We start from the raw sequence: 17,598 nt of genomic DNA, 5'->3' as shown, positions 1-17,598 counted from the left end.
GAAATATATGAGTTGTATAACAACAAACCAGACTATATAAATTTCAGGAAGGTACAACTAATATAAATAATTTTTGAAATATCTTGGTGAGCGAGTTGTATCCTTGGGCCACCAGACTGTTTTTAATTTAAAATCGTGTATGTACCTAAAATGGCAAAGTTGTTCTAGAGTTATATGACAGCATTTTGAAGTAAAATGAACAAAAACCAGTCTATCCTAAATAATATACCCACCAATTTCACCTTGGGTTAGCTGTGTAAATTATCAAAGACTCATTTGGTCCACCTGCAGGTAAATAGTAATAAAAATGTGATCATTATAAATTATCAGGCTTCCTAGGGTGGGTGTCAAAAATAAATAAAAATGGAACAAACTATATCAGTTGTAAAACATAGGCTGCATTCTCAATGTCTACAACTGTAGCAAGTAAAGACACATAGGATTGTTTCCTAGTAAGTGGTCTGGAGATGAAACATCAGATACTATGGCAGTTTCTAGTCCAAGGCTGTTCCACCTTTGAGATAAATCTTATGGACCGATTTAAACAAATCCTGTTTGGGTAATTCCATTGTAAATATGATCATGCACAAGTTCAAGCACAGGTGTCTTTGTGAAAGAGCTGCCACTGGCATCACAGTATTGTGCATACCATTGTGAATTCCCATTTTGTAACTGGGTAGTACAAGCCTGGGTGGTGCAAGCAGTCCAAATATGTCTGTAGTGGCTGGAATTCTTCTTGAATTCTATGGGAGGTTCTATCTCCATACTGATAAACTATGTATTTCCTCCAAAATCTATCTGAATCCCCTCATTCTTTCCCCAAATGAACTATCCCTCTGTTTAATTTTAGTTATTATTTATTACAATTTCTAGTGGAACCATCCCATATTATCAGAGCACATGACAATTAAGATAAAAATTACTCAGTTAAAATAAGCATAACATTGATACAGCATACCATGATCCAAAATTCTAGTGTTATATTTACTTACCTCTGATTATGGTTGTTAAATGTCAATACAAATATAAAACATTTTAGGAAGATTTCAGGATTGAATTCCAGCAAGTGTCCAAGAGAAGAGGATTCCATAGTTAGTGGCTACAGATTAAAAACATCCCTTCTGTGAGCCCTTTGCTGAGAAGGATGTTTGCATAAACACAGCTACTAACAACATTAAGATCCATCACCTTACTGATGATAGAAAGAGGGAGGCAAGTCCATCAAATCTTAAGCAGTGGTTATTCCAACTGCCTTTAAAAGTGCATTCCTGAGCTTTAAGGGCGAAAACCCTTAGGAGATCAGGAAGGTGCTGTGCTGGCATTAGGGGCCCCACACCAGTGTCCAGGCTACTTATGCCGGCGTTAGAGGCCCTAACGCTGGTGGGGAGGCCTGGACGCCAGTTACTGGGCACTGCCGTGGCAGCTTCACCCCAGGATGCTGACGGGGCCTTCCGCCGGCATCCCACCGGCGTAAAGGCCCACGCCGGCATTCCGGGGACGTTCTGGTGCCCCGGGAGGCATTCCTGGGGTGGGGTGGGGGGAGGAGCTGCCGTTAGGCAGCCTCCTGTCCCCTTTCTCCCAGGGTACGCTGGTGGTGAGGCTGCACCTGCTTTTTACCAGGCACAGCCTCACTTTTCTCTGTGGAGAAATGGGTTAGGAGGCGCCACAGCGGCACCTCCTCCCCGCCGTTCCCCCCACACCAAAAGCTCAGGAATGCACTGTAAGCCACCTAGTCTATGGGGGGGGGGGAATTCACATTGTCACTTCCTCTGCTCCCAGATTGACCTGAGGAGTGGCTGCTTCAAAGAAGACTTTCTTTACCCCATTTTGATCACTTCCACTGACAGATGTTCCCCATATTTCTCCTCTAGCATGGCTCTCCGGCATCTGATCAGAACTGACAAGAGGATTGTTCAAGCATGGGAGACTAAAAGCGAGACGCTTTCCCTTGCTGAAACTAAGAACAATTTTCTTGAAACATATTTCTGTAGATGTAAATAGAGGGAAAGTAGTGTATAAATCTAATCTCTATGTCCACTGAGTATGTTCTTTTTTCTTATATTATGATTCCTCCCCCCCCCCCAAAAAAAAGACTGGGCATACGGTTGAACCAGAATAGGCAGAAGCTGACTGTCAGAAGCAAACCTCGCTCTTCAGACCTTGATTATCTGACATAACATGGCTTTACATGTCAGAATGGTAAAATGTTGGTTGACTAAATTTGGGGATCCTGATTCCCACTCCCTTCCTTCTTATACCAATTTCATAGTCTCCTTTGTACACACCTACTTAGAAATCTGAATAAAATTGTGGTCAAAGAACTGCATCACTTTTGGAGTTACTTCACAGCAGTGTATTGACTGATGTGGGGATACTGTCAAGTCAGAGGGAACCAGAGAATTTACAGAATGCAGAATCCAAATGCATCAAACTAGAAAGAGGTAACTTGATAGTAAGCAGATGTTCTATCTGAAATGCCCCTGTGAATATGGATCGAAGTTGGAGAAAGAATTTTTTTTTTCTTTAGCGTCATTAGGATTTGCAACTCACAAAGGAATAAATGAAATGGCTTTGGAAAAAGTGAGCAATGAATTTTATTTTTATCACATAATCTTAACATTTGATAGTGACAGTAATACAGGAGGTCTTCAACATGTGGCAATGGTTAGAAAAATGCCTCTTTAAGAGCTTTTAACTTAAGATGGATGGGAATGCTTTGGCCAAAGAAACAATAAGGAAAAAGATGAATTCTTTCCAATGCACCAGTGGTAATAACTTCCATTTCTTGGCTGGTTTTCTTTTGAGAGACAAATACTTTCAGGACTTGAAATATGATGTGAGTGCTAAATACTAAATGTATTTGCACAAATGACATTATTTCACAGACAGGTGGCAGAGTAGGAGATGTTAATAATATTTTGAAACTCCAGGAAGATATAAGTCAAAACTTGCATGCTTTAATGGAGATGCATGCCAAACCTCTTCCCCAGGAAGCCTATTAGCAATGACAGTCCAATGATTCATCTGAGCACATGTGATGTGAGGTATGGTCATTGTGTTCCGGAAAGGGACCTACAATGTTTGACTTTAGAATGCTTCTGAAATAGACAGACCTAAAATGCAGCGCTTGAACTTAGCCCTAATTTTGTACAGATTGAGAAACAATGGATCACTCCTTTCTTCTCCCTGCAGTCACCCATATATCTAATCTTTCTTCCTGCCCATTACCTTGCCCATCCGCTTCTCTTTTCTTTCGTCTCCTTAGATTCTTGCCCTATGCATTTCTCTTTTCTTCCCCAGTTTTATTGTCTATCTTTACTGCCCTCAGCCACTATAGTATCTTCTTCCCTCTTGTCCTCTCCCCATGCCTGCTTCTCCCCCTCCTCAATTATCTCCCTCTGTTTCTTTACTTCAGTTATTGGGTACCATTTGGAGTTGCTCTGGCAGACCCAAATGTAATTCAAATTTGTTTTTGTTTTCTAGTGCACAGATGTCACTGTCACTGGATTTTTGTGTTTTTAGCACCCTGATTTTTATTTAACTTTTATTTATCTATTTTTCTGCAAAACCAGGTTTTTTTGGGGGGTGGGCTGCATAGTTCTACACCTAAGCCCCATATTGCCCTTGTGTGTGGATTTGTACTGGGGGGTGGGGTGATATACATGGCTTTTAGATATATAGATAATACTATAACACCATGTTGCCAGGTATAACTGCCATGTGCCAAGAATGAGTGGTGGGGCCTCTTCTAGGCTATGGGCATTAGCAAATGTCTAATTTGCCAGTCCTTGACAAAGTCCGTGCCCGAGTTTTATATTCTTTAGTGGAAATACTCTGCAGTGAGGTGCTTTGGAAACGCACTACAGAAACTCCAATTCAGGGGTTACATTTTCATTGATTCCATTGTTCTTAGGTTTTAGCTCATTGTGTATTGGAATGACTTTTGAAAATTTTTACCCTTTAGTTCCATTGGCCATTCAATCTTCATTACTAAAAGTAATTGGCATAGTTTGGTCCACTGGGGAAAAAGTAAAGACAAGACTGGCAAAGGAGAATTTTTGTGCACTGGCACCTGCAGGAGAAACCTGTACAACACCTGTGTGAGCTACAGCTGGTGCCAATCTCTTGCATTTGTCCCTCATTAAACTTACTTTCCCCTCCCTTTGTTTAACTAAAAAGCAAGCCAAGAATTTCAAACGTTCTCTGTACGTATTGGGAAAATGTTATATAAAAAGTGTTTTCTATACTCCCGCTCCGAGACTGGCAACCATTTTCTGTTGATTAGATTACAGAGGAATGGAGTTTAAAATTCCAGATCAGCTGCATGCAGCTCATGAGCCCCAAAAGCAGATTACCCTTTTTAAAGTACAAGCATGCTGGCATACTTGGCTTGAAATCCATCAGTGAATAGCATATTGAATAACAAAATTCACTTGAAAATGAATACATCTCAAGCACCCAGTTTGGAGGCTGTTAGTTTGTTTAATCCGCCAACTTTTATCACTGGAATATAAATCTAATTATCTGTGTAAATTCTGCAAATTTAAGCACAATCAGAATAAGGTTGTTCCAAATCTCCCTCTACCACCACAGACAATTTTTAGTGCCTTATTGGATGTCTGCCATTATTATTCTTAAAATGTGCACCTTAGTTAAAACTGTGCTAAATTAGTGTGGTAGAAGAAAAGATATTGGTATATATCATATTGTTATTGTCATGCCATAAGCATAGGGCTGCCAACCTCCAGGTAGTAGCTGGAGATCTCCTGCTGTTACAACTGATCTCCAGCCAATAGAGATCAGTTCACCTGGAGAAAATGGCCACTTTGGCATTTGGACACTATGACATTTTAGCCTCTCCCTTCCCCAAACCCTGTCATCCTGAGGCTCTTCCCCAAAAACCTCCTGCTGGTGGCGAAGAGGGACCTGGCAACTTTACATAAGCACCACTTTTGTTCCTCCATAGTTCTGTAGACATTGGGTAGGATGCACAGTAGTTGGAGCTCTGCTCATGGAATGGCTCTTTCCTTCTCTTCCCTTTTTTCTGCAGCCCCCAACCTCCCCTAAAAAGCAGTGTGTGGGTGTCTGCACCTGTTGGAACAGTGTAGAATTATAATGCATATATGAACTGAGATGTGGTAAAAGGCAGCTGAAGATGAATGAAGCTTGGCGCACCGAGGAGCTGCTTAAATGCTGGGCTGGTGGACCAGAGGGGAAACTAGGCCTCTCAGGTCCACCTGCCCAGACCTCCCACAAGCAGCCCAGCCAACTTACTGAAGAGGGCTAAAGGGGGCCCCTGAAGACACATGGAGCCCTGGAACACAGCATAAAATCCCTACCTATTAGTATATGTGCCCCATAAGCAGTTGACATCTTAATATAACTTGGAGTTTAGTATATCACATAACAAAAACAATGCAAGTTGTATGTGTGTGTGTGCAAATTGCTATCAAGTCGCAGTTGAGTTGACTTATGGTGACCTTACCAAGGGGCTGTCAAGGCAAGTGAGAAGCAGAGGTGGTTTACCATTGCCTTCCTCAGCAGAATCTTCCTTGGTGGTCTCCCATCTGACCCTGCTTAGCTTCCAAGATCTGATGAGATCAGGCTATACCATGCCACCTTCCCCTCCACAATGCAAGATAGCACCAAGCATTTTCCAAATGATGTGTCCCTGTCAGAGGCCATTAGTAGTATTGTTATAAGGAGGGGGGTTTCTTTCTCCTAAATTCACATTTTCTAAATATAGCAATTGATTCCTCTTACTCTCTATTTTCTTTTTTAAAAGAGGGTTTTTCTTTCATTTCTCTTTGTAAAGAAATCAATGAACCCTTTAGTAACATTAGTCCTTACAGTTGTTTTATGTTATACATAGGGTTGCCATGTCCCTCTTTGCCACTGGCGGGAGATTTTGGGGGCGGAGCCTGAAGAGGGTGGGGTTTGGGGAGGGGAGGGTCTTCAATGCTATAGAGTTCAATGGTCAAAGCGGCCATTTTTCTCCTGGCGATCTGATCTCTATCGGCTGGAGATCAGTTGAATTAGCAGGAGATCTCCTGCTACTACTTGGCAGTTGGTATCCCTAGTTATACAACAGAGGGTGGTGCTCTGTCAAGAGGATAGGAAGTTTTGAGAAGACAGCCTGCCTTTGAGCATCTACAGAGTGAAATGATGAAATGTTGCAGAACCTACCTTCCTGGTAGGGTTCCAAGGTACCCTCTGGCAACCAACATGGGATGGGGGGTGGTGGAAACTTACCAGCAGCAAACTGAGGCCTAGGCCTCTGCCACCAGTGATGTGTTCTGGCATGCACCAGAAGTGACATCATCACATTGCTCTGGTATTTGGGCAAGAAACTCTATGGTAGAAGTGTCCATGTGTCACCAGCAACATGATGATGTCACTTCTGGTGAGTGCCTAGGCCTCAGTTTGCTGTTCATAAATTCCTTGCCAGCTGGCTGAATGGTGCTGGGAGAGGGGCCCCAAACCAGGAGATCCCCCACCCCTGGCAGGGGTCTGGGAACCCTACTTCCTGGCCCTACTGTCATCAAATGTGTCATTGATCAAAACAGAATTGATTCAAAACAGACTCCAACTTTCTAGAAAGAGGAAACTAAATGGATTTCTAGGAGAAATAGAAATTAAAAGAATTTATCTTAACAATGCCAGCCACGAGGTTGTTCCCACTGCAGGAAGGAAGGAGATGAGGAGGGAAGCAATTGCAGCTCTTTCCTTCTTGCACATTGCTACAATTGCATCCCATTAAAAGGCATCCTTTCCCAATATCTTCACTGTTAGATATGTCTTTCAGGCTGACATTGCCACTTTTCAGATTTCACTGTCAAAAGGTCAACGAGGACTGTGGCCAAATACAGGTCATAGTTTCAATAAACAGGCATTAGGCAACCAGCCTGCAGTGAAGAGGTCTTCTCCATCCTCCTCCCCAGGAGGGCCTGCTTCCTCTTGGCCACCCCTCCTACATAAATGTAGCCTGGGCCATGTGATCTCAGCAAATCCTTGACCCAGCTAAAAGGGAATCTTCAAGCAGCAGCTGGCTGAACACTTGTCACAGATGCTTTAGGCTGATCTTACACTGAACAGGGGGTTGGACTTATAGTTGCCAACCTCCAGGTGGTGGCTGGCGATCCCCCCCCCCCCCATTACAACTGATCTCCAGGCGATATAAATTAATTCCCTTGGAGAACTCTTCCATTCCTTCTGAACATCCTTGGAAATATTATGCGTGATCTACCCTCCTGCAAGACCAGAACTGACTCCTTCCTATAAAGTCAACAGTAACAGCTCATGAAGCTTTTTTCTGATATTAAAAAAATGGTTTTTCATGCTGAGCATCAAGACCTACTGCTACCCTCTCAGCAGTCCATATGCCTACCAGCCTCCATACTTTCATCATTATGCCCTTCAGTACAAGGTAGAAATGTGCCAAAAACAACAACAGCAACAGCAACAACAACAACAACAACAACAACTGTAAATTTGGGTTCAGGTTTATTGGGCCCAATTTTTTCCCGGTAAACCTGGAATAAGTCGGATACCCATACCGGTAATGGTGTATTTCGGCTTTATTTCCGGGTTTACAGAAAAAAATTGGGTCCATTATAGTATATGGGGATTTTTTGTTTGAAGCTCCTGTGGAGGCATTTTTGGAGGTAGAGTCACCCAATTTGCAGTGTGGCTGCAAGAGACTCTCTCTAGACTGTCATTGAAATTTGGTGAACTTTGGGACAGGAGGTCCAATTTTATGGGCCAGCAAAGGGGTTGCCCCCATCCTCCAGGCATTTGTGAGCTGAACAGTCCATTGGTTTTCAGGTTCAGAGGTTTAGCGATGCTGAGGACTGGCGGAAAGAGCTAATTGGCAGTCTGGCGCTTCAAAGTCTGGGGGCTCCCTTCATATCTGGGGTGCATAGCATGATGTCCATGCAAATTGCACAACCCTAGTACAAGGCATAAGATCTCCTTTCCCTTTGATTGGTGGTCAGCAGTGGAAACATATCCATATTTACTGAGGCTATTTGTAAAGATTATTCCCCCTTTAGGTTAATTTACAATGCTGAATTCCCCCCCCTCCGGATATTTGGGGAGTATACAGAGATTCTCTGTTTTATTGGTGTCTAATCTCTGCTGTGTGGCTTTCATCATCCAGAGACAAAACGGACAGATTACTGTAAAGTTATTTCAAAATAAACTGTTATTAACTTGTGTGTGGTTGGTTTTTTTTGTTTTGTTTTGTTTTTAAAAAGCAGTTTGAGCTTACTCCTCCTGATTACCTGCCCAGAATCTTTGGACGGTAGGGGTCAATAAATCATTTAAATAAATATAGAAATAAAAGATTTAGATTACTCAGGTGGTGTTTTATGACTCTTCTACTACTGCACAGTTATTTTTAAGGTATACACCCTGACCCAGATACGTAGATCCCTGCATGGAAGCACTGAACAATATAGAATCGATTAAACATCTTGTTTCTTAGGAGAATCTTAATAAGAATAAATGGTCGCAGGCTCATGATGATTCCTTCATAAGCTATCTGCTGCCCTTCCAGAGCGCTGGTTTGAACGCATCCGTAAGCAATTTAATAACAGGTAATGTTGCATCCCACAAATTATCAACTGACATGTGAATTAACAGTATCAAGACTCATTGTTGCTTTTTAGTGCTAATCGTTGCTACTGCTTGCACTTGTGGGGTATGCAGCCTCGGCAAAACAGATTTTAATGAGGCCATTGGTCTTTTTAATACTATGTTCTTAATTTGCTTCTACATTGGTTAAAACTCTAATCAACATCACTTACAAAACTGCTTTTGGAGTGAAATAATTATGTGCTCCTTGCCACCAGCAAAGCTATTAGATGTATCTCTGTGATTTGTAGTTATGATTCACATAGTAGGAGTGTTGTTATGAAACTTTCATGTATAGAAGAAGTGTGCAAACTTGCAGAAGTCAATGGGGTGCGAGAGAGCAAAATGTATCAATAAAATAACTGTGGAACTGTGCTGCATATAGCTTTCTTAAGTCCATGTGCTCCTCTGGCTATGCTTTGGATTGCCAGAACCATTGAAAGGGGATGGCTAGGCACAGAATTAGGAAACCACAATGGAATCCTGCTCTTTTTGCTTTGAATTAAATTATCATTTGCCAGATTACTTAGGTGACTGTGCACTCAAGAACCATTCCAAAATTCAAATTGATCTTTTGTTAGGAGTTAGGTGATATCTCATGAATGTACATTTCCCTGATGAATTAATTGTATTAATTAGTACACTAGTGTATTCCCTGGGTATAATTTAGTAGCACTTCTAGAACATGAAACAAAAAAACCATTTTAGAAAATTAAAAAGACACACCAGGAAACTTTCACACAGACTGCAAGGCCTATTTCTCAGTAATTCAAGCCTTGTGAGAAGTAATAGTGAGTGCATCCCTTATCTTGTTCTTATTTCATCAGTAACAACATTGTGCACCAAGTATGTTATTGGGAGTTGATCTTGAATCATTGGGGTTGCCAACCTCCAGGTGGTGGCTGGAGATATCCCACTATTACAACTGATCTCCAGCCAATAGAGATCAGTTCCCCTGGAGAAAATGGCTGCTTCGGCAATTGGACTCTATGGCATTGAAGACCCTCTCCTCTCCAAACCACACCCTCCTCAGGCTCCACCCCTAAAATCTCCAGGTATTTCCCAACCTGGAGCTAGCAACCATATGAATCAATAACTTGAGCAAAATGTCTCTTTTGACTTGGGATAAGGAGTTTGAAGGGGTAACTTTGTGTAAGTGGACCTGTTTTTTTAGAAAATCAGAGAAAGTACAGTGTACAGGGACCATGTGCTTAGAAAGCAATCAGTTTTAATGTGCAGTATGAATATACATTTCTAATGTAACGAATGGTGATCTGGACTGAACATAAATGAAGGGTAACTCATCCTAATGAAGTTACCTCTGACCTTCAGTAAGGAACTGAATAGTTCAAATCTAAATGTTGGTTTTCGTGGTGCCACAATATCTGCAGCTGCACTGTGTTTTGAATTGGAAGAGTAAAAAGATTACAATTTCCATTAGTCCTAGAAATCCAGTAAGTTCTGACTACGCTGACTACAGTGGCTACCAGGCTATGTGATGATGAATGCTTAGTAAAAGATCACTTAAAATGCTGACTGTTTTATATTAGAAATATCCATGTAAGCATATGGGATGCTTGACTTGAGTGAAAGGAAGGCATTGTGAACAGGGTAAATTTAATTATTGAACACAGTATTTGTGCATACTGTAGCATCATTACTTCTATGGAGGGAAGGGATAATGCATTCCTAGTTGTATACTGCAGTTCCCCACCCCCAGTTAAACTTGGCTTGAGAAGGGTTCATTGTAAACAGCTGACATTTTAAACAAGGTCTACATACTTGTGATCTACCAAAACAAAAGCAATGTACCCATCATGTGGTCTACTAGGTGCCTCTCTCTCTCTCTCTCTCTCTCTCTCTCTCTCTCTCTCTCTCTCTCTCTCTCTCTCTCTCTCTCTCTCTCTCTCTCTCTCTCTCTCTCTCTCTCTCACACACACACACACACACACACACACACGTTTTACAATACTGGAAGGTTTATTAAGCCCTTTGCCAGCTATAATATATGCCTGGTGGGCTACATTCATTTTGGATAAACCCTAATTGTGCAGACTTCCTTTAAGCCAGCACTCATGGCATGTAGACTGATGCTTTCATGTGGTATTCTGTTGAGATCTGTACACGAATTGTGTGAAAATCCTTCTGATTTTACTAAGACACATGGTCAGAAAAAACCTGAAACTCGCTCCCCCGGCCCCCCGGACCATTCAAGATCACTTGGATTTTATCCACAAAAAGCAACCACTTGCCAGGATCAAATGGGTGGATTCCATGGTACTTTGGGCACTGTGTTGGGAATCATTGCACTAAGGGGAAAAAAACCTTCCCCTTTTAAAATTTGGGGTGGGTGTGTGTGGAATCTTATGAACTTCAGTAAGCAGCTCTCTTTTGGTTATTATAATATCTTATGAAGATGAATGCCTTAGTTTTTCCATTTCATTAGCTGGTTACTGTGTACAAGACAATCGCTCTTTTGTCTAAAGGTTTATTAACATAGGTTTTTCTGCAGATCAGCTCTTAGCTAGCTAAACTTTTAATTTCTCATGCCTTTCTGAATCATATAATTTCATTTGACTCCAGTTTTTTCCAGGAACTACAAATTATAAATTTTTGGGAATATGCCATATTTTAGCTTATTGAATTATGAAGTGACGAAAATAAAGGTAGCTTCAGTTAAATTGTTTTCTTTTCTTCACATGGTATTCCTTGTTCCCTTCCACAAAGTTGTTAATCTGCTCTGAAACTCAGCCACTTTGCTAGTTTTATAATATACACATTGGCTGTTTCCTGTGTTTCTTTTTTTGGGAGAAGGCCAGTGGCCATAAACTCAATTAGAATTATTCTAAGTACAGTACTTGCAAAATGGAAGGAGTGCAAGAATGTGGCAGTATCTGATGAGCACTTTTGGTTTAAAGATCCAGAATGTCACATGGTTTACAAGTTTCTACCAAGCTCATAAATGCTCCAGTGAGGAATAAGAAGTCAAACTAAGATTGAACGTTATGCATGATAAAGAATTGCTAGGCTTCTGATTGCCTTCATTGGACCAGTTATTACAGGCATAATTCATCTCCATTCTGTTTGATTTGTTATATGCGCTGAAATAGTAACACATCCTTCAAACATTCCATAAATGAAAAAAGGGATACTCATTAGTCCTGTCGTATATAGGAAGTCTGTGCATTTTATGATAATTTTTAAGGACAAGAAGCCATTTTCAAAGGGCCTAGGATGAAATTTATATATTTGCTTTTAAGATTTATTAAATGTAACCCTTCTATTTTTTTAAAAAAAGACTCAATGTCAAGCACAGAAAATAAAATACATTAAAATAATTTTTTTTTAACTAAATTAGTAAAAACAGAATAACAAATTCAGGAAAAGAGATACCAGTAAAATAGCAGTTAAAATCTCTCCAACTATTCATCCAAATCTAGCTTAAAATATTGGAACCACTGAAAACAGCTATAGTAAAAATGATAAAAAACAGCAGCATCTATTTTAAAACAATGAAAAACACGTTTTAACTTTGGGAAGATGTTTTTAGCCTCTTTTATTTAACACTTTAGCCTTTCCTTGAAGAAGTCTCAGGAAATAAGTGATATACACAATCTCTGCAAAACTATGAATGAGGGAACCATTTGAGTCTTTAAGGGAAGGGAGTTCCAGAGCTCTGGTAGGAAAAGGCCATCCTATATGCCTAACAGTCTTACTTCCTGCAAAGACAAGAAGAGCAACTCCAGAAGATCTTAAGATATGTGCAAGTTCATATGGGAGCAAGCAATCCCACAGTTACCCAGGTCCATGGTCTTTTAGGGCTTTAAAGGTCAGGAATAGAGAGACAGACAGAATGTAGTGGTTAGAGTGTCGAATGAGGATCTGGGAGACCCTGTTTCAAATCCCCACTCTGCTATGGGTGACTTTGGGCCCAGTCAAGCCTACTTGTCATGAGGGTCAAATGGAGGAGAAGCTACTTTGAGTCCTCATTGGGGGGGGGGGCTCCCAAATAAATAAATAATAAATAGGACTAGGGATGCTCTGTCACCCACCAGTTTGGCTCAGATCTTATTTGCTGGTCATGAACAGGGAGATCATTGTTTGATTATTGGTTTGACTGTTTATTGTCCAGTTTGTAGCTGTTCGGCAGGATGTTTCACTGTGTTCCTTCCTTACCATGTAGTACAGCTCAATTAGCTTTCCATGCATGTATCATGTTCTTACACAGCCCGATTGAAGAAGGGCTGGGGCAAATTGATCTCAGCTTTACTGCTGTGAATGCCTCTTTTGGCTATACAGCTTTTTCCCCCCTCTTATCTTTTAGGATTATAGATTTCCATCATTTGTGTTGAATTTTCCGCAAGATCTCACGGTTAGTTTCTGTTGTCCAGTAACATTTCTTCTCAAACTCCCTCCTTCTTTCTTTCCCTCTTGATTGCAGAAATGCTCTTCTTCTCAGTGTCCAGCCATATCCTTTTTGAATTCTGCCAATTTCATTAATATTTTAGATTGTTTCCTCCTATGACAATTTCTGATTTTTAATTATGTTTTGGACTCTCCATTTATTTCTTGATCAGCTCAAACCTTTGGTAGCGCTTCATTACCCTTGCAGGGATCATTATTGCTGCCATTGCTCCAGATTTGTGTGTGTTTTTTAGGTTTATGGGATCCCAGGGAGCATATTGCACCTTGTAGAAATGTCAACTATCCAACATATTACTGAGAAATGATGACATTAAAGGAACATGAAATAGTGCACATGGCTGTGATGTTTTAATTTAAATGACTGAAAACAGAGAAAACGGCTACCAGATCAGGTCTTTAACAGTGTCATTCTAAGCAGAATCATACCCTTCTAAGTTCATTGATGTCAACAGGCTTAGAAGGGTGTAACTCTGCTTAGGCTGACACTGTAAATGACCACGAACAACAAATTCAAGAAGAGAAGAAGTGGGAGCTGAACTGAATTAACCTATCCAGAGTTCCAATATACACACTGAGACCAATTATCATGCAGCTAAAACAACCACTTTTAAAGATGGTGACCAACTACCAAGATTAGAAAAGGGACCCTCAGACTAAATTTCATCCTAGGCAATGAAAAGTTTCCGGTCATAAAAGGTCCCCTAAAAACACTTGGCCTTCTTATATCTAGAACTGGACTGTTATGAATACTTGCAGCACCCCGGTTTTCAGATCAAAGAAAATCTCAGGGATATGTCTGAATCCCATGTCTCCTTACATGCTGCTAACAACTTATTTATCTACTGCTATATCCTGTGCTACCTTGTATAGTCTAGAAGACATGTGAACCTTAGAATATGAATGACCCTTAAAATATCCAGCTGCCCCTGTATAAGCCATTTCTGTACGCTTCTAGGGAAAGTTTTGGCAATCTCACTCTTGGCAAGAAGAATGGCTATTTGCCAGAGGGAACAAGGAGCTGCTGACTGGGCTTTTTCCTCGCTTTTCTATTTGTTATATGTGGTGTAGCTAATTTTCTTTAGCAGTTTGGAGAGGAAGAGCTAGGGAGTGTTGATCTAGACTCTTACTGACCTTCCTCCCTTTCTCATGCCTTTTATGCTATTTGTCATGGATGTCTCCCACTCCTGCCTTAAAAAACCTGCTAAAACTGATCTCTTCCTTCAACTCCCCATGCTTTTTAAACATTCCTTCATGTTTCTTTCTTCTTAACAATTATTTTCAAGTCTGTAACTAGCGCTGGTTCAATACCTCTGTCCTCAGTCCAAAATCACTTGCTTTTTAATAGTTTATTTGCCAAACATTCAGAAGTTTTGGACATTTACAAATGTTTGGTGGGATGGTAGCAAAATCATGCATAAATGTGTGAACCTAGCAATGACATCAGTTCGGACCTCTATTGGAATCACTGATAACTTTATGGTAAAACTGGAAACTCTATGGTTTTCCCTGGAATTGACATTGCCCCATTGCTGACAGTGCCCCTCATGAAACATTTATGGCCTAAAACGCATGGCCACTTACCGTGGTTTCTGCCCAAGCTCCTCCCCGTTCCAGCCAGGATTAAATGAACCCGGGCCGGGGGAGTATCTGTACGCAGGACCCATGGCGAAACTGTGCGCTGCTCCGTCCGTGCAAACAGAAAACACGGGAGCAACGAACTTCCTGGTCGTCCAACAATGCCCCGTCCCCCTGGTGATTGGTCGATTCACTCTCACTGACCAACCACAGTCTCTGGTGTCCACACCCCGCTTCCGGGTAAGTTGAACGAGCCAGGGATAACGTTTTGGCTCCTCGAGAGCAAATTCGGGTTCGTTTTGGGTCGACACATCGCTCGGCCAGCAGCAAATCAAGTGCCATTTGTTTGCGAGAATTTGATCCTGGGTGAAATTGGGAATCAACAGGGAGGAGCCTGGGCAGAAACCGCGATAAGTGGCTGTGCGTTTTCGGCCTATGGCAGCGAAATAAGATCTGGGCTGACCTTCTGTTCCTTCTCCATTAGCAAATATTTAGCCTGGGTGTGGCCAGAGGCTTGATCTTGACCATTAGCTGTTAAAACATGGCTTGCAGCTTGAGACCCTAAGTGAGCCAGGGTAGCAAACCCAATACTACCAGTGTATGTTGTATAATGTATTGTTTATTTTTCTGTTTGCTTGGAGTAATAGCATGCAGATTGGGAAGCTGCAGTGCTGAGAGAGATGTTAAATAATTGGGGACAACATGAATCCCTGTGTAACCGCATAGCATAAATGCCAAAGGACTGAGCATCCAGCCCCCTGGTATCACTTTTTGAAATCAGCTACTCAAGGAAGAGTGGAATCACCAAGGCACAGTGCCCCCTGTTCCCAACATGACAATGTCTCATGAAGCTAGTATGGTTGTTAGTATGGAACATTGCCAACACTTTCTTCTTGCAGTAGATAATTTGATTCTTCTACTTAGTCTCTGTTTCTTCATTCAAAATCTTAATCAGCTCTTGAACTCTTCTACTTAGTTATCTACTTGAAGAAAATGCAGCTTTTTGTGTGTTTTTACTTTAGATTATGACCACTATGTAAGAAAATGGCTTCTTAATTTGTCAACATTCAGTGTTCATATCATCATGTCTGATGAAGTTCACAAAATGAGTGTTGAATCCAGGCACATGTAATGTACTTTGTTATTTACTCTTATGGCTTGTATATGTGGTTCAATGTTATTATATATTGGACATGTTGGTATGGTGATAGATTTTTCACTGCACATATCATATTTATTATTCATGGTATTGGTTTAGAGTCCTCTTGTTGGGTTTGTTGTACTAGTGTACTTGTTGCCAGGAATATGTCACTAAACTCTGTTGTTTCTTTGCACTGGATAAACATGGATTATGTATTTATTTGTTTATACTCCACTTTTCTCCCAAATGTGGACCCAAACAGGCTTAGAATATTCCCTCCTCCTCCATTTTATCCTCATGACAAAAACTCTGTGTGATAGATTAGGATGAGAGAGAGTGACTGCCCCAAGAACACCCAGCAAGTTTCCATGGCACAATGGGGATTTGAACCTGAGTTTCCCAGAACCTAGTCCAACCACTACTCCATGCTGGCCCCCCATGTGAGCTTGTGAGCTGGAACAGAGTATTTCCAACCTGAAACTTGTTTTAAGCACCCTTCATGTTTGATTATAATGTGTAAATTACCTCTAAGGCATAAAGGCCAGTGTGTAGCAACGACAGTATACAAAAAGCTTAGTCACTGGTTGGCAAGGGACAAATGGATAATATGGACAGAGTTATCTAAATTTATTGCTTTTCTCAAGCAGTGCCTCTGTTGAAGGGCTCTTTTTGTAGCCAAATGAATGAATAATTCCTGACTGCAGTGACACCATTCTTCCTCTATTGCAAAGTTATTCTCATTGGAATTGATATTTTTCCATTGCTCTTCTATAGAGTGTAAGTAACCCTATTGATTACCTCTTAGAACACTTTTTGGTTCACTAACTTGATGCATTTTTCATATCATACTTAGCTGAACTTCCTTGCATGTCTTAGTTTGATGGTCATTAGTTCTTTTTATCTGTAATAGAGCTTCTTGGCTTTTATTTCCTTTATATAGATTTACTCCTTCACTTTATAACCTGCAGCAGCTGACACTGATCTTTTGTTTTAGCTGTAATTTTTCAAATGTTGGTTATTAACAGCAACTGGTTTATTGAAACTGGCCAACCATCCAAGCTGTAAATCTTGTGGTGTTTAGCTTAATGCTCCTTCGATAACTGCCGAGCAGAAAGTTTTGGAGAAGATTATTACTAAGAAGATTTATAATATTGCCAGTGTGCCTAGAGTATATAGCTAGGTGCAGTATGGCTTCAGCAGCTCTATTGGAAGGTCTGTTGTTCCCTTTTCATCAACATAATGGATTTTCAACTATTCATAATTCCCTGATATTTTTCTTACAAAGGAAATGTTCATGCCTTTTAAAAACCATTAACTATAAATAAGTGCTTCTCCGTTTATGTCCACCCTATAACATGTACTTTGTTTGGCTCTGTGCATCAAATTGGGTGGCCACTGTTAAAACGATATCTTCCTTAATACTTCCGCAGACAGGGTTAATGTTCTGAATTACTCAGTCTGGGCCCGCACTGTCTGTCGTCGGGGTGCTCTCTCCATGAGAAAAATGATAGCTGGTCAAAGGGATTCACCACAGGCAGCACAATACATCTGGACTGTAATTACAAATTATATTTAAAAACCTTTTACATGGGATGGATTTTTGATGTATTGTTTTCAACAAGCTTTGCAGATTACATTTACAAGGGGGGGGGACAGCCTGCTTTCTGGAGCAAGACAGAACACTTAGTGTTCGGTACGTGGTGTACCCACTAAATTTGTGGCACTTGCTAAACTGCATTTAAATCGAGATTTAAAATATGGAGGTACTTGTCTTCTTCCCCTGTCAGAAGATCTTGTGCAATATCCTGCTTTCCTTCTCTGCA

Source organism: Euleptes europaea, chromosome 4 (genome assembly GCF_029931775.1).
Source record: "Euleptes europaea isolate rEulEur1 chromosome 4, rEulEur1.hap1, whole genome shotgun sequence".
Lineage (NCBI taxonomy): Eukaryota > Metazoa > Chordata > Lepidosauria > Squamata > Sphaerodactylidae > Euleptes > Euleptes europaea.
This window is presented reverse-complemented; position numbering follows the sequence as displayed.